Source organism: Cervus elaphus, chromosome 11, assembly GCF_910594005.1.
Source record: "Cervus elaphus chromosome 11, mCerEla1.1, whole genome shotgun sequence".
In the NCBI taxonomy this organism is placed as follows: domain Eukaryota; kingdom Metazoa; phylum Chordata; class Mammalia; order Artiodactyla; family Cervidae; genus Cervus; species Cervus elaphus.
In genome coordinates, this window is record NC_057825.1 from 80,653,858 (window position 1) to 80,680,026 (window position 26,169).

Genomic DNA, 26,169 nt, shown 5'->3' on the forward strand with positions numbered 1-26,169 from the left:
TGAGTGATATCAATACATTTGGTTAACTCGTGTTGCTTTAAATAGTACTTCTTTTTTTTTAATGTTTGGATTTGCAGATACAAAGATGACTGGCTATTGCAATTTGTTGGGATGGTTTAGCCTCTGTAAAGGTCATGTTGAGTTTAGTCAGCCTCAGCATTATGTAAACAGAACATGAAAGATACTTGGTTCAGCCAGCACTCTGTTGATGATGCCTCAAATAATGATTGTCCTTACTGTGACAGGTAGAAGTGCCTTAAACAGGTGGCCTATTTTGTTTTTCAGCAAAATGGTACATGTGTGTGCATGCATGTATGGGTAGAAAACAGTGTGTGTGTGTGTGTGTAAACTAATAAAACTGGGAAGGGAAAGTGCTTCTGTAATCCCCAACCAAGACACAGCTAATTGTGAGAAGGCAGAATTAAGAACATACCATTCAAACAAAATTAATAAACAGGAAAAAAAGGTGTAAAACAACTCTCCAGAAATTGTATCACTGGCTTCTCACAATTTGATGCCAAAATACGAGCCAAAGGAGGTAGATTGGAATAATAACAATGCCACGTTATTTATATACCACCTTCTTCTGAGATGTTCTTAATGTATTGATCATCTGGTCTTTACCTGAGCTGCCGTCCAAAGAGCTTCTGAAAAGTTCTGGGTCAAACTATTCTGGAAAGTCATTACACCATGGCAAGTCACTCTAACTCAGGGATAGACATTTACTAAGCTTTTTTGGGGGGGACCCTTGAAATTTTATTAACCAGTGTCTTTGTATACAGTTCCCACTTTGACCATATCTCCCCCTCCACACACACACACATCTTTACTGAAATTCAGTAGTTCAACTCCAGGGCAAATTACTCATGTGGCTTAAGTGTACAGAGCAGAGAAAAATGCCTAAGTTCATCTTCAGTCAGAGGAAGGAAAACTTTCCGAGCCAACTGACCCCTTTTCTTTCTTCAGCAAACGGTCAAAGAGTCCTTTGCATTTGGATGGTGCCTAAAAATTGAGGGATCATTTCTAAAGTACTATTTAAGTGGCAAGAAGTTATCCTCTTTTTAATAATGTGGGACAAAGAAATATTGAGGGGACTGAGGGAAAAGAGAAGGCAGATCATTTTACCAATAAATAACCTGAAGCAAAGTGGATTGGACTGATTTACTTGTGTGCATTCTTTCAGAGGGTTCTAAGAATAGGGAACTACTGATACATAACCTCAGCTTTCAGTCTAGGACTATATCATAGGGTCTTCTGTCTTTTAAGATAATAAAAACCTTACATTTTCTTTAGATTCCATTGCAGTTCAGCCTACAAAAAATAAACTAAAAAAACTAAAAGTAAATAAACAATTGAAGAAAGATCATGTTTCCCAAGAAATTCACATGTTTATTTAATGAGCTCTCTGTTCACATTTTCAGATAATTACATTATGTTTTTTAACATTGAGTGTTTCAAAAAGTGCATGACATCGTTATTGCCAATATTATGTTGGCTAGAGATAAAAATGCACCCACAGATTAATTATAACAATATTTTCCAGACCAAAATGTCAGAGAAATTAGTCTGGTAATTTTTCTTCATTGATTTACTGTTTCACTCACCCCTTCAAAAATTTAACATGTACTTAATATCAGTAGTAAGCTTCCCTTGTGGATCAGCTGGTAAGGAATCTGCCTGCAATGTGGGAGACCCAGGTTCGATCCCTGGGTTGGGAAGATCCCCTGGGAAGGGAAAGGCTACCCACTCTAGTATTCTGGCCTGGAGAATTCCCTGGACTGTATAGTCCATGGGGTTGCAAAGAGTCGGATGTGACTGAGCAACTTGAACTTTCATTTTTGAGCTTCCCTGGTGGCTCAGACAATAAAGTGTCTGCCTACAGTGTGGGAGACCTGGGTTCAATCCCTGGGTCAGGAAGATCTCCTGGAGAAGGAAATGGCAACCCACTCCAGTATTCTTGCCTGGAAAACCCCATGGATGGAGGAACCTGGTAGGCTACAGTCAATGGGGTCGCAAAGAGTCAGATACAACTGAGTGAATTCACTTTCTTTCTTAATATCAGTAGGCGTTAGGTTTGTGCTCCAAAGAAAGGAATGAACCAGACAGGCTGTGGAAAGATGATTATTTAGAAAACCTGAAATGGGTGATCACTATTCTTGGGAGCACAGAAATCAAGGCAACGTTACATCTCCTCTATTCCAGTTACCTTCCCTGAGAAAAAAGAAATGTGTATTTCCCATGAGATACTCTACTCTTCCTAACACTGTCATACCATCAGGACAGAAGTTCTCAGTGGACAGAAATGCATACATTGTCATCCAAGTGTGTGTCCCACCTCGCTTTTTGGAGATTCATTCATAAGTTTAGAAAAATTAAAGTCCTTTGTCTATAGGAGGTAAGCATTAAACTTCATTAAAGGAAGGATTGGATTATCTAGTCTAAGGATGGTTAAGAATTTTCCTTCATTTCACATCTGAACTCCATAATTGGCTATCATAGCTCCTTAGGAGACCTTCAGTTCAGTTCAGTCACTCAGTCGTGTCTGATCTTTGTGACCCCATGGACTGCAGTACGCCAGACTTCCCTGTCCATCACCAACTCTCAGAGCTTCCTCAAACTCATGTCCATCGGGTAGGTGATGCCATCCAATCATCTCATTCTCTGTCATCCCTGTCTCCTCCTGCCTTCAATCTTTCCCAGCATCAGGGTCGTTTCAAATGAGTCAGTTCTTCACATCAGATGGCCAAAGGACTTCAGCATCAGTCCTTCCAATGAATATTCAGGACTTATTTCTTTTAGAAATGACTGGTTTGATCTCCTTGCAGTCCAAGGGACTCTCAAGAGCCTTCTCCAACACTACAGTTCAAAAGCATCAGCTCTTCAGCACTCAGCTTTCTTTATAGTCCAGCTCTCACATCCATATGTGACTACTGGAAAAACCATAATTTTGACTAGATGGACTTTAGTTGGCAAAGTAATGTCTCTGCTTTTTAATATGCTGTCTAGGTTGGTCATAGCTTTCCTTCCAAGGAGCAATCGTCTTTCAATTTCATGGTTGCAATCACCATCTGCAGTGATTTTGGAGCCCAAGAAAATAAAGTCTGTCACGGTTTCATTTCTTTCCCCATCTATTTGCCATGAAGTGATGGGACCAAATGCCATGATCTTAGTTTTTTGAATGCTGAATTTTAAGCCAGATTTTTCACTCTCCTTTTCATCTTCATTAAGAGGCTCTTTAGCTCCTCTTCACTTTCTGCCATAATGGTGGTGTCATCTGTGTATCTGAGGTTATTGATATTTTTCCCGGCAATCTTGATTCCAGCTTGTGCTTCATCCATCCCAGCATTTCGCATGATGTACTCTGCATATAAGTTAAATAAGCAGGGTGACAATATATAGACTTTTGTGTAGATAAAACTCTCCATGAGTTAAGGTCTTATGTTCAAGCCTTAGAATTCATGGCAGAGATCTACAACCTAAAGCCCCACCTAAATTGCCACAGTTTTGACACCTCAATTAAAATGTCAAGGTTGGATTGGGATGGCCTATGCAACCCTTTATTTCTCATCACTTTGCCACATTCATTAAGCATTCTAGACAAACCAAACTTCATTGCACATCACAGGAGGTAAGTTGATGTCTTATGTATTGTGGTTTTGCCTGTCACTGTGTCCCCCCACGAGTCTTCCTAGAAAACCTCTGGTGGTCCTTTAAGACTCAGTGGCACCATCAACTCCTGAAAGCCCTATTTGATATTCTTCTCATCATTTCCTTCCTCTCTGTGCAGAGCAGACACCCTCTTCTCTCTACATGGCATACACTCAGATCATACCTCCATTCTGCATTTGCTTGCTTGCCCATCTGTCTTTCCCCACCCTCCCCCCACACTGCCTCCATGTCAAGCTGGAAGCTTCTGTAAGGCAAAGAATTCTTTTAATAATTTTATTTATTTATTTATGGCTGTCCTGGGTTTCATTGCTGCATGGGCTTTTCTCTAGCTGCAGACAGCGGGAGCTATTCTTTGTTGCAACGGGCAGTCTTCTCATTGTGATGGCGTCTCTTGTTGGAGGGCACCGACTCTCTAGTGGGCGTGGGCTTCAGTAACTGTGGTTGCCAGGCTCGCCAGTTGTGGCACAGGGGCTTAGGTGCTCCACGGCACGTGGGATCTTCCCAGATCGAGGATCCTCAAACTCATGTCTCCTGCATAGACAGGCAGATTCTTTACCACTGAGCCATCAGAGAAGCCCCAAGGCAAAGATTTTTATTTATTCACTTCTGCCTCTTCACAGACCTAGTTAGGAGGACTATAGTAAAAATTCATAGGGTATATGATTGGATTGCAAAACAAAGGAAACCAGCATTCCCATGAAAGCTGAGAACTCACTTTCCCTTACCCTCTACTCTTGCATACTAAGAGCTGGATGTCTGGGTCTCCACTAAATCTGCAGTGTTTCTGGCAATTTCCAGTCCTCAGGAACCTCACCATTTTCCCAGTTTGCCTGGAGGGGGTTCTCTACCCTCAGAGAAAAACATCAGCGGTGGTGTAAAGCATTCTCACGGTGTGACAGCCACTCTTTCTGAGTCTGATAGCAGAACCTCAGAACCATTCCTTATACTGTCATTTTTTCTTTATGTCATTAACTTCCCACCAGGCACTGAGGCCTCAGGGATGACCCATGTGAATTCGTCCTGAACCACAATGTACTCCCTACATCATTTATGCCTCACCTCCTTCTAATGCCTGGTTTTCTTCACTCATCTGACAACTCCTGCCTTAAAACATACATTTCCCAGCCTGACCCTCACTTTACTTCCCTGTGTAGACTATGGTCCAAAGTCCCACCCATGCTCTTTCACTGGCACTGACAATCCACAGTAATGGACAGCCCAGAATACCAGTATCACCTACCTCTCCTTTCCGCTGATCCAGCGCCTAGTACATTCTTTTATCACTGCGCTTAGAAAATATCATTTTTTATTGAATAATTATAGCTAGTAGAGTTTTGCTATATGACCACACATTAATGTCTAATTCTCGAAGAACCAGAATAGGAGGTATTATGCTTAACCCTATAAGATGCTCAGTGTAATTAGTTTTTCCTTAATGATCCACAAGGCTTTGGGGACCACATGTTAATTTAAGGACATCATTATGAACATCAATTATTTTCCCATAAATACGAAAAATATTCAGTGAATACAATGGTCCCAGAAAATAACTACAGTGCAATTATCTTGCTGTTTTTTGTGGGTTTTGGGGTTGAATACAACAAACCAATTTGTTTTGAGTTGATAAATATGGGGCTTGTTCATTAGCAAATTTCTTTGTAAATTGTCAGAAGGGATGAGCTTTGAGCAGTTACAAGGTCACTCCTGGTCTGTGACATCTAAAGCCTGCTATGGCACAGGGTAGGGGCAGTCTAGAAAGTGGGAAAGACCAAAATAAAGGCAGAATAACTCAATGTGATGTCTTAGGTGCAGAATCCAGAAATGGCAAAGCCCCTGTTTTTCTAAATGTTGGTATCTCTTGGCTCCCAGGACATCACAGTTCCTTTGTTGTCCTCCTAAGTCAGTGGCTGTTCTAATTTCCTTCTCTAGGCCCTCCTCTTTTTTTCAATCTTTTAATATAGGAGTGCTCTGGCCTCAGGCCTCAACCCCCTTCTCCTCTTCTTTCTGCTCTCACTTTATTTCACCCAGTGCCATGGATTTAATGAACATACATATGCCAATAATGCTCAAATTTTCAATCTTAGGCCACAATACTGAGTTCCAGACTTACAAACTCAACTGAGAGATTCACATCCCTACTTGAATATCTAGTAGGCATGGCAAACTTAATACATTCCAAACAAAATTTTTCATTTCTAGCCCCTGGATTCCCTACCTTAGTAAACTGCAGCTATGTTTACCCACTTGCTCAATAGAAAAATTTACTCACCCCTGTTTACTTTCTTTCTCCTATAACCCACTTTTGGTCCATCAGCTAACCCTGTTGTCTCCACCATCTAAATAGTTCCATAATTGGACCACTGTCCTCCTCCTCTTAACATCCTAATGAAAACCACCAGCACCCGTCTCCCCACAGTCTCCTTGCTTCCATCATGTCCCCAGGCTGATTCTCTGCCTGTGTTCTTGGAGGGAACCTCTTAAAACAGGATACTCTTCTACCCAAAACCTTCCAGTCACCTCTAGCACTCTTAGAATAAATTGTAACAACTTGTCATGGTCTTCATCTCCTTTCCTCTATATCTAGAACTTGTTCTTTTGGTTCCAGCCACTCTGGCTCCTGCTGTTTTCTCAGATGCAAATAAGCCAAGTTTCTTCTGACCTCAGGCAATCAATATTTTCTTTGACCTCTGCCAAGACTGCTTTTTTTTTCCCCCCTTAGAAATAGCCTTCTCTGTCACCTTATTCAGGCCTCTGGGCAAATGCTACCTCCTGAGGGGTCCTTCCCTGACCACCTTACCTAAACTCCTTCTTTGTCATTCTCTAGCCTGTAACTCAGAGAAGGCAATGGCACCCCACTCCAGTACTCTTGCCTGGAAAATCCCATGGACGGAGGAGCCTGGTAGGCTGCAGTCCATGGGGTCACTAAGAGTCGGACACGACTGAGTGTCTTCACTTTCACTTTTCGCTTTCACGCATTGGAGAAGGAAATGGCAACCCACTCCAGTGTTCTTGCCTGGAGAATCCCAGGGACGGGGGAGCCTTGGTGGGCTGCCGTCTATGGGGTCGCATGGAGTCGGACACGACTGAAGCGACATAGCAGCAGCAGCAGCCCATAACTTGCTTAACTGTTTTCTCAGCCTTATTGCTACCTAATGCTACATTATATCTTTGTTTATTTTCACTCTTCCCTAGCTAAAGGCAAGTTTCATAAGGGTAAGACTTATTTCTCTGTCCCTAAATAAATGAATTGGTTCTTGTAGTTATTGAGAATTCAGTCTTTTGGCAAATGCAATCAGGCAAGAGTTTGGACAACAGGACCAGGTAGTCCTGGGACACTGAAACAGAATTTGGCTTTAGGTCTCAGGTCCAGAGTCTCGCTGTGTGTGTGAGTGCATGTTCAGTCGCTTCATTGTGTCCAGCTCTTTTTGATCCTATGGATGGTAACCTGCCAGGCTCCTCTGCTCATGGAATTCTCCAGGGAAGAATATTGGAATAGGTTGCCATACCCTCCTCCAGGTAATCTTCCCAACCCAGGGTTTGGAAGCTGCTTCTCCTGCATTGCAGGCAGATTCTTCACCACTGAGTCAGTGGGGGAAAGAGTCTCTATAGGGTCCCTGAGGAAGACCAGTGAAGATAGATTGTTATAAATTGAGTGATAAGAGTAGGGAAAAGTCATGATTTCTGATGCAGAACTTTACACTGTCATAAAAAAACTCAAAATGTTCTGAAACTAACCTCAAAATGCTTTAATTAACTTGTAAATAATGTTTTTAATTTCTCATTACTTATTTATTTCCATGCTTTGAAATAGAACAAGAGTCCTTAGAGGTAAAACGAATCTGAGAATATGTTAAAGTTGTTAACTATATTTTGAATAGAAAATTGCTTAGACCAGAGAATTTCCCCCAAGCCCCTTAAAAATTCTGAATGCTATGTTTGGGAGGAAAACAGAACTTTTAGGAGAACCTATGGTTTGTAGAATCATCTCAAGGAAGCCCTAAGGTTTATTTTGGTTTCCTTGTAGTCAGTCATTCTAAGACAACAGTTCTCAAAGAGTAATCTTGGGACCCCTGATCATCTCAGAGACTAGTTCAGGAATCCATTAGGTCAGTGCTATTTTCATAATAATATGAAGATGGTGTTAATATTTGCCTTTTCATTCTCATTTTCTCACAAGTGTACATAGCAGTTTTCTAGAGGCTACAGGGTATGTGATATTGCAACACACTAAATGGAAAAGCAAAGATGAAAATCCAGCTGTCTTTTCTGAAATCAATCTTTAAAAATATTTGCATATATTGGAAACAAGAGCATTCTTCTTGCTGAATATTTTTGTTTTAGAAAATGTATTTAGTTTGTATAAATGTTCATGTTCATGTGTAATGGGTATATTTTATTGAATGAATAAATGCTTAATAAATTATTTTCATGAATGACCAAATGTTTAATAAATTCTTACTTTTAATTTCTAATAAAATAAATATCTATAGATAAAACCCATATAAGCAAAAGCTCTTTTGGATCCTCACTGATTTTTATTTATTTATTTTTTAAAGATTTATTTCTTTAATATATGTATTTACTTAGGCTGTGGTGGGTCTTCATTGCTGTGCATGGCCTTTCTCTAGTTGTGATGAGTGGGGGCTACCATTCATTGCGGTGCACGGGCTTCTCCCTGTTGTAGCTTCTCTTGTTTCAGAGCATGGGTATAGGTTCAGTAGTTGTGGTGCTGGGGTTTAGTTTCTCTGCAGCCTGTGGGATCTTCCCTGAGCAGAAATTGAACCCATGTCCCCTGCATTAGCAGGTGATTCTTAACCACTGGATCACCAGTAGTGGTCCACCACTGGAGACCACCAGAGAAGGCATTAGACTCTTAAAAATTAGTGAGGGTTCCTGGTAGTCCAGGTGATTCTTAACCACTGGACTACCAGAAACCCTCACTAATTTTTAAGAGTCTAATGTTGACCACCAGAGAAGGCAATGGCACCCCACTCCAGTACTCTTGCCTGGAAAATCCCGTGGACGGAGGAGCCTGGTAGGCTGCAGTCCATGGGGTCGCTAAGAGTCGGACACGACTAAGCGACTTCACTCTCACCTTTCACTTTCATGCACTGGAGAAGGAAATGGCAACCCACTCCAGTGTTCTTGCCTGGAGAACCCCAGGGACGGGTGAGCCTGGTGGGCTGCCGTCTATGGGGTCGCACAGAGTTGGGAACGACTGAAGCGACTTAGCAGCAGCAGCAGCAGCAATGTGGACCACAAAGTTAGTGCTGCTCTAAGATATTAAACTATCAACAAATAGATCCTTAAGTAAATATTTTATAAATCAAATCTAAGATGATGAGGATATAGTAAAATAAAAAGCCTTGACCGTTCTAGTTAAATGTATTTCTCAGGTCTCTGAAAATCATTTATATAGGCTTTTTTTTTTTTTTTTTTTTTTATATAGGCTTTGATGGTGGCTCAATAGGTAAAGAATCAGCCTGCAATGCAGGAGACCTGGGTTCAATCCTTGGGTTAGGAAGACCCCCTAGAGAAGGAAATGGCTACCCACTCCAGTATTTTCCCTGGAAAATCTCATGTACAGAGGAGTCTGGCAGGCTATAGTCCATGCAGTCATAAGAACTGGACATGACTTAGTGTTTAAACCAACACATGTATGTATGTATATATGTATGTATTTGACATCCATTATGTCTTCCTGTTTCCAAAATGTTTTTAGTGTACACGTAGACAATTGTTTCAGCTTATTTGCACATTCAGATAGCTAAAGCTTTACAAACATGATTCCAAATGGTAAGCCATGGAAAACTTTAAGGTATAGCATTGTGGCCATTAGCTCAGATTCCCAAACCTAACAACCTAAATTTATTCAACATTTCTATGCTTCTATTTCTTTAAAATATGGATAATATTAGTTCCTAAGCCAAGGGACTGGTAAGCAGATGATAAGTTCATACTCTCACCAACTCCAGGGGCATGGTATGGTAGGATGGAATGCTTCATTTCTATTTTCTAAAAGGAACAATTTTATGAAGATCACAGAGATTAAAGATTATCTGGGGTGATGCATGTTAGAACGTCTTTGTCTTTATTCTACAACATGTAAATTAAAATTCTGCATGTGAAATGGACATATTCTTAACATGTGCCCGTCAGAATGTCACCCTGCACAGCATTTTGCTTTTCATGTCACCTTAATTGCTTTGCTTTCATGCCCACATATATAATCCCCCTGGCTTAGATATAGGTCAGGTCTGTTTATGGTCCATCTCAGGCTACTCCTTTCCCAAGACAGAAGTGTGCACAGTATTATAGACTTGATGCTCTATCATTTTCATTTGTTAGATGATGCATCATAGCTGGGTAAACATCTTCTAAATGTTTCAAGATTTGCCAGCATGGTATATTATATGTGGTATACGATATATTAAAATTTGGTGTTAAGTTTCAGTTAAGAATAAGTCTTACCCTATCTTACTAAAGCTATCTGATATTTGTAATTTAAAAAAAAAACCTGTTTCAACTCACTGCTATTGCAGATCATTTCAGATTTTCTGTCAACTTTATTGCCTTGGGGTAAATGAATATGGTATTTCCATACAGATGCCTGAGTTCAGTAACTATTTATTTTAATGAAGGGTGCATTTCCTCTATATGACTGATGGAGAAACATTATTTTTAGGCAGAAATAGCAATTCAGTGTGCTTAGCTCACAATTCATTACCATCTCAGTACATAGGATGATGGGGGAAGTAGTCTGTCCCTGTCTAACAGGGGCTGATATTGTGCTGGTGCCATGGGTTTAGATGTTGATGCATAAGGTCATCTATTCCAGAGATATGGTGGCAGCGAATTAAGTAAGATATTCTCTGTGTGGTTAAGATTTGTCAGATAAGACCTTCAGGGCAGAGAAGAAGTGAATGAGAGTCATATGGAAACGTAGTGTCAAGAAGGCAAAAAATAGACTTGAGCAGATATTCCTGGGTTCAAGTCCCAGCTTAGGATTTTATTAGCTGTGTAAACATAGGATTTTTTCTCTCATTTGTAAAATAAGGTTATCAATACTTGCATCAGAGGATGGTTCTGAAAATGATACAATGTACAAAGGCTCCATGTACCACAGAACATTAGCACTAGAAAAGGTTTCTGTCTGAGCAACTGAACCTTCAATGTAAAGCTGCCTTCTAGTCTGGTTCAGTAGAAAATCAGCAATTTCACAGGTGATAAGAAGCATCAAATCTAGACATAAGACTTTAAAAGTTGGCTTGTAGAAATCATAGTATATAAAAACCACTTATCTGTTTGTAATCTGCACCATGAGATTTAAGTGTAAGAAGAAACAGTGGTACCTGCTAGTCTTGAAAGAGAAAGTGAAGTAGCTCAGTCATGTCCGACTCTTTGCGACCCCATGGACTATACCCCACCAGGCTCCTCCGTCCATGGGATTCTCCAGGCAAGAATACTGGAGTGGGTTGCCATTTCCTTCTCCAGGGGATCTTCCCGACCCAGGGATCGAACCCAGGTCTCCCGCATTGCAGGCAGACGCTTTAACTTCTGAGCCACCAGGGAAGCCTACCTGCTAGGCTTAAGTGACTAGAAATCTTTATTTACAAATTAAAAATTGATTTATTGTTTTTTTTATTAAATAAGTGTCTATCATTGATTGAAAATGCTTTTTTATTCATAAAAATAAATAAAATTAATATTTATTTTCATGGTTAATTGTGAAACAAATTCATGTATTAATGAAAGTAAGTAGAGAGAGTTACTCAAATGCTACCATCCAGACATTAATAAATATAAGTAACATTCAAAAGGATAGTTTTCAGAATTTTTCTATGCATTTATCAACATATCTGTATCCATTCACATAAAATTATTCATTTTACAAATAAAACATCGAGCTATTTGTAATATGCTTTTAACACAACACATGTGCATGTCAATAAAGATCAATATTCCATACTGATCTATATATGAATCTTTTTATGTCAACACAGAGCTGTAATTCCATCTTTAATGGCTGCCATTATGATTGTCATGTGTTAGACAGTCGATTGTTAGACACTTAGATTGTTTGCAATAAGTTTTTGCTACTATAAACAATGCTGTGTCAAATTTCTGTGCATTTATATTTGTACAGACTTTTCAATGATTGTCTTGAGATAAGTTACTTGAAATAGACTTACTTTGACTAAGGGGCTGCACAATAAAAATAAAAAGGTTGCCAGATTGCCCTCCAGAAAAGCTATTTAGATTTAAACATAAAAGGAAATTTTTAAAGTTTCCATGAAGTATGGAGCTTTAATTAAATTAATGTTATTTAACATTTTTACTTACATCCTGTTTTCCAAAGGAACTACATAGACTTGTATATTATTTCAAATAAAAGAAAATAGGGAAAGAATGTACACAGGGAGAACGTATTGAAAGTATTAAAACACCGCTCAAATTGAACTCCAGGGTAACCAAAGAGATGATGAGAGGGTAGGGGAGGAATAACAACTTTTCCTCTGTACTGTAGGCTCTTGGCTGAGATGCCTGTGATAAGAGACTGATTAAAAGGTGAAAAGCAAACAGAAGTTTAATAACCTGTTTATCCCCTGTATACATGGGAGATACCCAAGAAAACCGAGCAAACCCCTGAAATGGTTTAAGCCACCACCTTAAATGCCTTCTCCAGTGAAAGACAAAAGAGAAATGTGATATCCAGAAGCGGCTTTAAAATAATCAAACCTGGGGCTTCCCTGGTGGCCCCTGCTCAGCCAGTGCAGGAGACATGGGTTCGATCCCTGATCTGGGAAGATCCTACATGCAGCCAGGTCACTAAGCCTGTGACCCACCACTATTGAGCCTGTGCTCCAGAGCCCAGGACGTGCCTCACCTATTGAAGCCTGCATGCCCCAGAGCCTGTGCGCCGGAGAAGCCGCCGCAATGAGAAACCCCAGCACAGCAATTAGAGAGCAGCCCCTGCTCACCACAACTAGAAGAAAACAGGGAAGACCCAGCACAGTCAAAAATAGATAAATAAAAAAAATCCTAAACATATAAAAAAGAAGAAGAAGAAGAATCAAACCTGTAAGGTAGAAGGGAAATCTGTATGCACAAAGCTATTTGTCACTAACCAGTGAGGCTGAAGACAGGTACATGGGAACTGGTTCTATATCTCCCTGTCCTTTTATACATATTAGAGATTTACTACAATAAAACATGAAGAATGTATTTAAATACAGATTATGACATAAAAAAGATTTATGTACACTGTAGAGCTACTTCAGTTAAGAAGAAATTAAAAATAGAAATGACAATCCAAAAGTCCCTTCTGTTTCAGAAGGAGCAGAGATCCATGTGGAAAGACATGAAAAGTCTTCATAATCAAAATAATTGAGTGTTCTTGATTTTAAAAATAACTGTTTAGATGACTAGGAAACTCAATAATAGTAAATAGTAAAAGAGTACATAAATACCACTTATTTTTTAAAAACTAAGTACCACTGAAGTTAGTATTATCTCAAAGTTATCCTTTCAGGGAAAATGAATGACTATAGTTTGAACAAAATTTAGAGAATTCCCAGTCATGAAGGGAAAAGTCAATAATTACATACCACCTCTCTTAGGCACAATGTGGATCAAATAATGTGAAGTAAACTTTGAAACCAGGAGTAAATAGTGAGACTTTATATCATGGAATCTCAATGTTTCAATTGAAGGAAGAGGCAGAGTTCAGTTCCACATTCTCATTTTATAGATAATCAACATGAGATTGAAGAGGCTGAAACAATTTGCTTAACGTTATACCCATACTCGAGTAATTAAATTTATTTTTGCACAATCATAAGGTCATATATGAAAAGTCTTAAATCCAGTTTTGTTATAAACAATTATTTTGTGAAGATTATGAGTGTGAGAGCCACAAAAATTCAATATCATTTAGTGTAATAGATAAAGATGGTGAACACACATGCTAGTGAATCCAAAAGTATTGCAAAAACCACTAATGGGGAAAAATGGTAATTAATCAGGATTTAATTAAAGTGGACAGCATTCTGAAAGGAATAACAAGGACAGAAGTTATTTATGTGAGTGTCATATGCAAAGAGATATGTCTTTTCTTTTAATTAAGGCAGAAATTGCCTCTGAAAAGAGCAGAAAGGTAGCAAATCATCATTCTGCGGGAGAAAATAGGAGACAAAGACAGCAGCCACCAATATTTTTAATTAAGAGGAGAAAGATATTTTAGAAAAGTGTGGGAAACAGTTTAGACATTTGTCTTCTCTCCAGCCATATGTAACAGCACTTAGCAACATCACCCCTTGTTTAGGAGGGCAGTGCTACCGTGCAAACTATAGGATGATGCTCTATAGAGCAAAACCTGTCACATCGAATTGTTCCTTTAGTAGTGAGGCTGAGTCCATCAATCCCCATCACATTCTCAGCTTTGGACAGAAGGAGACTTTTTCAAGGTGGGCAGCTTGGGGTTAACAGTGAATGGAGGTGAAAACTGAAGATGAACAATTGAGAAAGCTAAAAAAGCTAAAAAAATTGAAACTGACCCTCCTGAGGGTCAAATAAGCATCCTAAGGGACAGAATAAACACCATGTTCTAACCAGTTCAGCCTCCAGCCAGCCTTGGGGATCCACTCCACTCCTTTCAGAAGACTTAATTAGCTTCCCTCCTGGTATGCACCAGGTGGGATTTCACTCTCAACTTAATTCACCTTTTAGGACTTGTACCCTGCTTCTTTCTTTCCCTTCATATTCTGTTTTTTGACAACCAAGTCCAATAACGTTTATGATTAATCTCAATACCTAGGCACTATTAGATTTAATGCTCTCTTGGGCCATTTAGAAATAATTTAATTATGTCAAGTAATCATAAATAGGTTTCTTCAGGTACATAATACGTGTGAGTTAACTTTCTTGCTTTGCCAGGCAAAAGGGGCCACAACAAGATACTGCCCTCAAAATTGTGTGTCCCACCCTGCCTGGCAGGGGTAGTAAGGAGTCTTATATCATTCAAGGAGCAGGGTGTGATCAACATGTGGACAGTCTTCTGACTAGTTAGTGGTGAGGTCATTGGAAGTCAGCATCATCACCTTCTGGTTCCAACTGGTCTGGGGTAAATGTGCTTGTGAGCAGCATACAGTTAACTTCTTCCACCTGGTGAGGGCTTCAGTATCTGCAAAACAGCTCAAAGGACAATACTTTGGCCACCTGATGGGAAGAGCTGACTCATTGGAAAAGGCCCTGATGCTGGAGAAGATTGAGGGCAGGAGAAGGGGGCGACAGAGGATGAGTTTGAATAGCATCATCGAGTCAGTAGACATGAGTTTGAGCAAACTCCAGGAGATGGTGAAGGACAGAGAAGCATGGAATGCTGCAGTCCATGGGGTCGAGTTGGACATGACGTGGCGACTGAATAGCAGCAACAGCTAGCCACCCAACTGGATGCAATAACTGTAGAAAAGAGCCTTGAGTCATTTTCCAAGGAAAGCCTCCAGTGGGGCTCTGGGGAAGCTCTTCCTAAAGAGTATATATTAGTCCAGAAAATTTTCAGTCCATTTTAGTTATTGAAAGAGCCTCTTGTAATTGATTCATTCCCTTTACTTTTAAATTTCAATCTGATTATCACAATTGATTTAAATTTCTCTCCCAACTCCTGCCCTTGCTTGCCATAGCAGCCTGCTTTTGTAAGTCCTAGAGAGTTACAAACTTGAAAAGGTTATCATTCCTTCAGACCCATCTTCCCCTTTTGTGAAAATGCATTGTAGCAACTTTTTCAACATTCTGAAGTAAAATTACCTGATACTTTCCTGGTGATCCATGGTTGGGACATGGCACTTCCAATGCAGGGGGCATGGGTTCAATCCTTGGTCAGGGAAGTTCTGCATGCTGCAAGCTGTGGCCAAAAATAATTTAATTAATTGAAAAAAATAAGCAAGTATGAAGCACTTTCCAGTTCATAACAAATGATAATATAACTATTTCCTGAATATAACCTATTTCCTGAATATTTCTTTTTTCAAATTCTACCTCCTAACTCTGATATCTGCCAATGTGTCTGCTTATTCGCCCAGTTGTGTCTGACACTTTGCGACCCCATGGACTATAGCCCATCAGGTTCCTCTGTCCCTGGGGTTCTCTAGGCAAGAATACCAGAATGGGTTGCCATGCCCTCCTCAGTATCTGCCAATATTTTCTAATAAATCAATGTTTTTTTGATTTATGAAACTTGGGTCTCACCCAAGAAGATATGATGGAGCAGCAGGGGCCTGTCCCATGATGTAGCACCACCCCAAGGGCAACAGCTATAAATGCTGATTAACAAGTAACACTGGCATTGGTGAAGTGATTTTCCAAAATGGTGACTAGCTCTTGTTAAATTCCAAATGAAACAAAGTAAAATCTTTTCTCAATATACACAGCAGTTATAGTCCTGGAAAAATCAATGTAAGTTGAAACGTGCAAAAGATACTTGATTCATACGTTAAAAACCAGAGTAAGGTTCTACTCTTTGATAAAAATGCCCCATAGAACATTTGAAAGGTATGTGGAATGAAGGACAAATATTTATCATATGGGGCCATCTTACACATTGCAAGATAATGTTTCATCCTTGGTCCAGCCCCATAAATATCCATGGCAATGTCCGTATTATTTTGACAACAAGACATCCCAATGGATTTCCAAAGTGCCCCTTTGGAGCAGTACCATCTTAGCTGAGAACCACTACTTGAGAGACTTAGAGAGGAAAGGGATACAGGATATGGTCTGCCTTCTCCCCACCCTCCTTCACATTCTTGTGGTAGTTTTGCAGGGAAGAGGGGAGGGAAGACCTCTTGCGGCAAGGTTGTATCTCCTTCATGTTGGTCCCTGCTACTGACCCATCTCATCAGTTACATGTGCAGGATGGTTAGGTAGAGTCTGCCACTGTCCCCCTTGGACAGAACCCTTTACTCAGCATCTCCTCCAGACTCTGGGGAACTTCTGTGTGACTAGAGAACTATTATTTTAGATTGACTCCCCAAGGATGGCTTCACACAAAATCCACCTCATGTCCTGAGTCCTTGGGAGGTCTGCAGACCCTATCTCCTTTCCCCACTAAAGCCCCACTTCAGAGACCACCCCATCCCATTTCTCCCAAGTGGTCTTTCCTCCACTCCAGGAGTACATGATTCAGAAGTAAACTGATACTGGGAAACTTGATACCAGTCTCACCTTTTTACAATTTTTAAAGCAATTTTTTTGGGAGCCTTCTCTCTTGACCTCAAATAGGAGAAACCAGTTGAATACTATCCTTTTACAACCCATCCCTGAATGGCTAGCTTACTGGACATAATCAATAATTTGTTTATATAATACAATGCAGAAATGTTCACAGCAAATAAACAGGTGAAAAGATAGGAGTGTTTGAAAGTCATAAAATGCATTGTCTCCACTCCAGAATTGAGCCAGTGCTTTTTTATTCACTTTGGCTATCAACAGTTCTTCCTATCCATGAGTTCATGAAAGTAATTTAGAAGAGCATGTCTGGAAGATATGTGGGCATATAAAGAATGGGACTCTATCGAATAATCTAAAAAGCAAACTAGTAGAGAATTTGAGTATTGATAATCATACAGGTGACCCCTGATAAGGCACAACAGTGATAAATAAAATCATGTCTAAAACACATAACTTAAGAAATTAAGTCTCTCCCTTAATACCAAACTTGGGAGGATATGTGTGAGTCAGGAGAGTAGGAAAGTGAAGGGAGTTTAGTACTTACAAAGCTAATTGTTTCATAAGAAACTAAAAGAAGTCCTCAGAATGAACAGGTAAATTATCTTGATCTTAAGAATGAGATCAAACACCAAACACTATAGTACTGCATTGCACTTCCTACCCTGTAGCCCTGCTCACATCTCTCTCTCCCTCACTTTTTATGCTTCACCCCCACCTCACATTCCCACCAACCTACTAACAGTACTAGACTGCTCCTTCTCAACACAGGACCTTTGCACCTGAAGTTTCTTCTGCCTAAGACTACACTGAATTCATCCTCCTCTGCCTTTAGCCAGTTCCTAGCCATTTTTAGACCTTAACAGACTCTCCTACGGTCAGCTCCCTCTGTTAGAAAGTTGTGTAATTTTGCTATTTCCTTTTTTTCCCAAGATAAAAGCCCCATTTGTTCACATGTTCACTGATGACCCCTTTATGTCTAATACAGTGCTCTGCTTAATAGTAACTTTGAAATTCTAAAATGAGTGAATGAATAATTATCTATAATTGTATGAAAATGAAAGTTGCTCCATCATGTCCAGCTCTTTGAGACCCCAGGGACTGTACAGTCTGTGGAACTCTCCAGGCCAGAATACTGGAGTGGGTAGCCGTCCTCTTCTCCAGGGGATCTTTCCCAACCCAGGGATAGAACACAGATCTCCTGCATTGCAGGCGGATTCTTTACCAGCTGAGCCACAAGAGAAGCCCAAGAATACTGGAGTGGGTAGCCTATCCCTTCTCCAGTGGATCTTCCTGATCCAGGATTCGAATTGGGGTCTCCTGCATTGCAGGCAGATTCTTTACCAACTGAGGTATCAGGTAAATCCTGGAGTAGGAAATGGCAACGCACTCCAGTATTCTTGCCTGGGAAATCCCATGAGTAGAGGAGCCTGGTAGGCTACAGTCGATGGGGTCACAAAGAGTCAGACATGACCGAGCCACTGAGCAAAGCAGGTAGATACCAAAATTCAAGCCCATGTCTGTAAAATCAAACTGATATCTGCTCTGATCATAAGACACTGTCTCACAGAAAAAGAAGATTCCAAACTTGTCAGAAAATTCATTATGGATTTTTCTAACATTAGTATTTATATATAAATAACTTTTAAAATTTATTCAAATAAATGTATTTAATTCATACTTAAATGTTTTAAAATTTTACACAAATAACATTTTACCTTAATACAAGGAATGAAGATAAAAAAAAAGCCTAGCCTATGCTTTCCATTTAAAAGATAAGTCTTAAATATCAAGTGGTATTAGTGATAAATTGACACTAGATTTCCCATAATGACAAATGTACAATTTTCTAGTTTGTGTTAGAGTGGCTCAAACGGTAAAGAATCTGCCTGCAATGCAGGAGACCTGGGATCAATCCCCGGGTTGGGAGGATCCCTTGGAGGATCGCATGACAACCCACTCCAGTGTTCTTGCCTGGAAAATCCACATGGACAGAGAAGCCTGGCAGGCTACAGTCCGTGGGGTCGCAATGCAAAGACTCAGACACAACTAAGCAACTAAACGCAGCACAAGGGCGTGTCACAAGAGATGTAAGAAACACATACAGAAAATCAAAACAGCTTTATCTTTCTTTTTTTTTAATCCAACAAATAAGATTGCTTTTAGCAAACAATAATCTTTCGAATATATACAAAATCAAAAGATAAAAAGATTTGATTAAATGTAATGATTCCATTCAGAGTCCCTTCACGATTCTGTATATTTCTAAAATAATATTAAAAGAAGCTATAGTTAAGGCAAGCAAGAGGCTCTTTATAAAGTCCATACTTCATCAAAATTGGCTCCATTTGGCTTTCACACACAGCAGATTTAAATGTCTGGAGATTTACTCATGGAGAGGCAGGTAGAAGCGAGTAGGAGACAGAATCTTTTCACCTGTTCCCTGGTTACAATTAAGCTCTAGCTCTCATACAAACACAACCAGATATTCTTTGCTTTCTACAACCAGTTTAAAAGACAGCCGCACATCCAGGGGACTAGGCAGTGGGAAGAGTCAATTTAAGGCACAAAGAATAAGAGGGTGCAAAGTCTGCAGAGAATGTAAACACGATACTAAAACCAACTAGGGGTCCTCTGCTCTTCATCACCCCTGAGCAGCTTCTTGGGGTGAAGTGCTTCCTTGCCTGCTGGAGAAGGTGACCCTGCCTCCCACCGTGTTAGCAGACCACTTTAAGGAGAGTTTCTAGAATACTAACAGCATTATAGAAGTCAGATGTGTTCCAAATGAAATCATCCATGATGATTCCTCTGAAAATGAAAATTCAGTTTTTGTTTTTGTTTCTTTTTAAATACTGGGCTGAGTAGGGGAATGGGCCTCTGCCAAAAATTGAGCCAAGGCGAAAAATAACTATTTCTTGCCTTTCTTCTCCAGTCACTGTTTCACTTGGCCTTCTGTGGGCTGATTGTGACTATCTCCTTGTAGGTCTCTTTATCCTTGACCACACCACTCTTACAGGTCATCCACTTAAGATGCACCTTCTTAAAGCATGTGTCTGGTTTCAGGACTCACAAGCTCAAAAATCTCCAGGGTCTAGTTCTAGCTCTGAGACTAAGTTCCAAGAGGTCATGGGCAGTATGTAATTCAGTTTTTAGTGACCACAGGACTTAGTTCATGCTGCTGAATGGAATAGTTGCTTACTATCTGCTGCCTGAATAATTTAAAAATTCAGTTATCTGTTACTAAATTTTCTTTAAATGACTGCCCTATAATAAGGCATGTCCCATGAATTTGCATCATTTATTTAACACATACTTACTGATCATTTCATATGAGTTAGGTAGGCATTTGCAGTGTTGAATAATTTTTCCATCTAAAATCTGCCTTTTCTTGAGCAATATGTACATTCAGAGACAGCTTTTTTTTGACAAAAGAAACCAGAAAACCAAAAAATATCTTTTAAGATCCATAAAATATGAAATTCAGGTATTCTTTTTAAGATTCAAATCTATTGTTGTCATCTCAAAAGAGAGCAATGAATAGGCCATAAACTGCGTTAGCCTGTGAGCTGTTAAGTAGACTTGAAACCAAGTATAGAAGATCTGGCAAATAAAAGACTATTCATGCTAAATAAAAGTAGAAAAGAGTGACAGGTTGGCTATTCTTTCCATATTTGCAAATGGTGATGCTTCCAATAATTAGATACTTGGCCACAGTTAAGATCCGTGGATATGAGTGACTGTGTTTGTGTGTGAGTGTGTGTGTATATGTGTGCAGGTGGTATCCGGATTGTGTAATGTCAGATAACAATGTAGGAAGAAGGAAAAAGCAGGCATGACAGACTCATGGAAAGAAGCACCGGAACCATCAATTTACACGTAAGGGACTCCCCTCCCTCCGCTCCAGAGGTGTTAATTGTGTGGCAAGCGGATTACCCATGAGAGCTCACTTGTGTAATGTTTGCCATCCAGATGTATTCATTACATGCTATTCTTTAAATGAAACCAAAGGGGAACTTAGAATTCTTGCTGCAATTCTGCCTTGAAAGGAATATAACCATTTTATGGGCAGCTTCTGGCAGCAGCCTTGTCTTTATGGAACAGCTCTTGGGTCTATAACACATACACAAGCTCTTGACTGCAGAGGTACAAGCCATGTGGCTAGGCCTCTGCAGCTAGCCCTGATGAAATTCGGGAGCTCTGAGGTGGGAATTCCTAAAGGAACCTCAACTCAAGGCAGGAACAAATGATCACTCAAAGCATAGTGCTCTATCATTTCTTTGGTCTGGGACTCTCAAAAAAAGGATTCAAGCTGTCAGTGAGCAGTCTTAACTCTGATCTCTGAAAAACGGACCACCTAAACTAGTACTTTCTCCCCAAAGTCTCTTATCTTGTTTTCCCTGCTTCAGTTCTTTCATGGGAGTATCTCCATCTGACACTATGTGTTAATTTGTTTATTTTGCTTTCTGCCTGTTTCTCTAGTGGAATGTAAATCCTAGGAGGGTGGGTACTTTTATTAATGTTTTGACTTTTGTGCCTTGAGCATCTGGGACAGTGCCTGGCCCAGCATAGGTCCTCATAAATATTTTTTGAATGAATCATAAAGAGATGAATGAAAAAATGAATTAATATGACTTCTCAACTGTGTTTTGTTTCTGCTCTCCCCAGTTATGTTGGCTTTTTATTTGAGTTGCTTAATGACTGGTTTTAAACCTCTCAGGAAATCCATTGGTTCCTTGATTTTCAAAAATTAATAAATGAAATTATAAGCACAGTATCCATATAAGACATACCTAAAGAACCCCTCTTAATAGGAAATAAGAGATTCTCTGACATGCTTATAAACTGGGTCAAACAAGAGCTTAAAAGTAATTGCGGAGATAACTGACAAGGGGTCAGCTTACAGGCTCCAGCCTGAGGCTTGGTCAGATTGCCATCTCTGTGTGGTCTCCTCCTGCTCTGTCATCACAGAGCAGGTGGCCAGGCAGCACTGTCAGTGTGGATATGGTGACTATTGTCAGTTGCTAACTAGGGTCTGCACTGTAGCTAGCAGATGACTGCTATTAAGTTGCAGTTTGCACTGGACAGGGGCCAAAGGGTTTATTTTCCCCTATGACCCAAACCCCTATTTGGTCCACATAGGTCAGCCCCCCATAGGTCAGGGGACAGTTTTGTGCTTCATTAATTTATCTACTATGAACCCAGAGCTGCTCTAGGGGTCTGACAGGTAGAGGCCCTGCGGTCGTAGACTTTGCTTTATTGATCATCTCTTCCAACCTGCTCATCTATCTTTGTAAGGTCATTTACAATACCCACTTGAGTCTCTTAGAGACTCAAAAAAGGCCCTAAAACATTTTAAATTTCTCTTAAATTTCCAAGAAGAGTCCACATCTTTGTGTTCTGTTGAATACCAATGTTCAATGTAGGAGCAGGATAGAAACAGAATTATGGCAGATGTAAAGAGAAGTTTTTCACTTGTCTTTATCACTAATTAGCTATTTGAACCTAGGCTAGTGGTTAGCTCCAGCTGAACCTAGAATTAACCAAGAAACTTAAAAAAACTGCCAGTGTCCACACTCCAGACCAGTAGGAACAAAATCTCTAAAAAGTGGATCTGGACTTCAGTATTATTTTGAAACAACTGATACGTATGTGCAGCCAGGGTTGGGCAAATCTCTGTAGTTTCTCAGCTTGTAAAAATGAGGGTAATCATAGTCCCCTCATTAGTGCTTAAGAATTTCTTATCTAAAATTTAGGTTGTAGATGTCAAATAAATTTAATATCTATACAACTAACTGGTCTACACTCTTATTTTGGTCTGCACTCTCAGAAATTCTTAAACAAATCCAAAGATGGCAAAGACTTTTGTGAGACAGAATAATATTTTAAAAGGAAGGGGAAACAATATAGTTTCTGAACTTTCCTTCCTTGTAATTGCTAAGGACACTTTAGGTCATGCTGTGTAAGATTCTGAGTTTTTAAAGAGATAAGAGCATATAATGTCATTATTTCCAGACACTCCAGTGGTAGCAGAATCACCAGCATTAAGACCATGGTTTAAGTCACCCACAAATTCAGTCCATATCTCCCTTAGGTATCTTTGTTATGACCATTTTCAAGGGCTACTGTCTGGGCACTGTGGTCACTACTAAAATATTGTCAGTTCTCAGAAGAGTCTAATCAGTGGTCAGCAATTGAAGATGCAGTGAGGGAGCTATAGATCATAGGCAATGCCAAAGAAAGGAGATTTATTGAAAGAACTAAAGTACAATCTTTCAGGGACATTGCTTCAGAACTGGATTCTGAGGAATAAACTGCCTGGTACAGAGGACTCTGGGGATTTCATCCTGAGTCCCTATTGATGGAGTCCTTGAATCGATGTTGATGAAAGTTTTGTGCAAACTTAGTGAAAAAGTTTATGTTCCCTAGATAAGGTTCTCTGTTAAGAAAATTAATGTGACAAAAAAGCAAAATCTTCTTTGTACTGGAATTTGCTGAAAATGGCTCTGTTGGAAATTAAACCCTGAGATTATATTAGAGAGGGGATCATAGGAAAACAGGAACATATAGGAAAATAAATATTGTAATCCAGAAAGGATGCAGTATCCCTTTTATTGATTATGTAACCACACTCTGCATTTATAAAATTGGAAAGCGCACAGCAGCTTCTTTCATTATAGAGAGGGAAACTACCCTCAACTATAGGGACATCCGTTTTCCTGGATTATTCATTGTGTAGGATTCCATATAACGAAAACCACATCATGAAAATGAAAGTGTTACTCACTCAGTTGTGTCCAGCTCTTTGCGACCCTATGCACTGTAGCCTGCCAGGCTCCTTGTCCACAGAATTCTCCAGGCACAAATGCTGGAGTGGGTAGCCATTCCCTTCTCCAGGGAATTTTCCCAACCCAGGGATGGAAGCCAGGTCTTCTGCACTGCAGGCAGATTCTTGACCATCTGAGCCATCAAGGAAGCCCAAATAACAAAAACCACAGCATAATCATTATCAGTAATGAGATGGCCTGATTATGTTGAACCTAATTATATAGAAACTTATTTTTTGCTTCATGGATATAATTTTTATGGAAATTTACCAATAATAATGATACCATTTATTGAGTAATTTCTGTGATCAGGCAAGCACATATATGTCAAGCACATTATATACATTTATCCTTTCCATAATTCCCTGAAGGAGATTTATGATCTAGGTTTTCCAGAGAAAGATACTGTGGTTAAAAAAAATTCCCAAGGTCACACAGGCAGAGGTGAGATTCAAACCCAGAGAGTCTGACTCCAAAGCCTCTTTCTTAACCAGTCTCTGTTCTTCTCTGACCCACTAGTCGATCTAGATAATGATTCTGCCATTGAGTTACTGACTGGTAACTCACCATTGGTAAAGTTTGGGAAGTACAAACTAGATAATGTCCTCATTGTACCGAGGCAGAAATAAAAAATGAAAGTGTCAGGATTTTGCACAAGGTCAACTGTTGACTGTAAGTTACTCAAATGCAGAAGTGCAGGTCTCTGGTATGCAGAGACTGTGACAAATTCAGAGGAAGTGGTTGACTCTACAGTGACAGAGCACTGAGGAAGAACGGGTTATAACTGAGTCTGCTGGGAAGGCTGCTCCCACCCACCAGCATGGGCCACTGACGAGACGGGGTCCGACTGTTCAAAACAAAATAGAGAAGTAAACATTTAATTGCAGGAACAAGACCCCAGGGAGGAGGAACATAGCACTTAGAAGTCACCAGGAATCCCCACAGTCACCCTTGAAGCAAAAACCGTGGGTCCAACTAGCAGCAAAGAAAACCTGGTCCAGTGTTTCACCTGAGGTCCCTGTGCAGGATAATGGCTAAAGCTAAGCTCCACTCTCTGGCTGGCCAGGCTGGGATGCTAAAATGCTTTTTTCTTATGAGGAAATCAGTATCAAACCAAACCAATGAAGAAGCAGAGAGGTGAATGGTGAACATAGGCAGAGTAGGAAAAGATGTGGGGGATGGTTAGAGCTATATTAATACACTGAAAAAGCTCCAAGTGCTGAAAAACACAAAACCAAAAACAACGATGGTAGATGGTAACCTGACCTAAGTAATTCAAAGTGAAACGAATCACAATGAAGTATTTGTTTTCCTCATGATGAAAAATTGTTGACTGCTTTACTACAATATTAAAATTTGGGATACCCCTGATCACATGTCTAATTTTCTTATAGGCTGGACAAACGAGTAGAGTAGTGTCTAATTCACAACATTTTCATTTGGTTTCAAATGAGCTTGCAAAAAAATCCCCTGAAGGTTTGTAGGCAAATCATTCTTGAAAATCTGAACCACCTTTAGAATATACCAAATCTTAATAATATCCCTATGGAGTCTGCAAAATGGTTATGCCAACTGTTTGGGATAGATAACAGTGAGGGTCCACAACTGTTTCTCAAGTCCAAAGGAAAGAATGGCAATCAATACACAAGAATACAATTAGGAAACAGTATTGCCACTGGAATGTAAATCACTGTCTTCCTCCATACAACATTTTTTCCTTCCAAAGTCACAGCCTGAACAGCTTATTTCCTTACCTAGAGCTTTGTGCCAGTGATGTAGCCTTTGATAATTCTTGTAATAAAAATCCAGTCATGTATGACATTTAGGAGGGAATGAAAGGTTTGATTTGCCTTGGGGCCCAGGAACTCTTATAAAAATGCCTTTAGTGAGAAATGAAAGGAAAAAAAATTAAGGGGTCATAAATTGAGCCAAATCAAAAATGGTGCCAAGTCACTAGGCTACCTTTCAATGGTTCTAGGAAATAGAGAAGACCATTGCATGTAGTTCCCCCCTCAAATATTAAAATTAACCGAAATAGTCTAAATTGGGGGAAAAAACAAGAATAAAAAGAATATGATGTTGTCTTAATGCCTTCTCAACTGCTGACAAGATAGATTTGGGGCCCTACTGGAATAAGGACATTTAAGAACAGGGCTTTTATCACCCCATGTGTCACAAGCATGCTTACACTTTGAAGAAAATCTGAATTTTCACTAAGTGGTCCATAATAGCAATAACAGGCCGCACCCTTTCTACAAAATCCATTCCAATGAAACGTACTCACATTTTCATTTAGCTGTTGCCTTCAGTCAGCTTTGTCCTATTTCCTATGGGTGGAGTCTAGTTATATGCCTTTCCCAATGTCATTTGCAAAGCAGTCACTTTTCTCTTCAAGCCCCTTTCCTTGGGTGTGAGCCAAATGTCTGCCTCTCACACTCTTGAAGTCAGGACC

The 26,169-nt window shown here is 39.8% G+C and overlaps 1 protein-coding gene across 2 annotated transcripts in view; it reads left to right on the forward strand.

Annotated features, from left to right (window-relative positions):
* Positions 1-26,169, forward strand: part of SLC8A1 (solute carrier family 8 member A1) — a 444,020-nt gene that overhangs the window by 39,670 nt on the left and 378,181 nt on the right. The gene's annotated exons all lie outside the window — the stretch shown is intronic.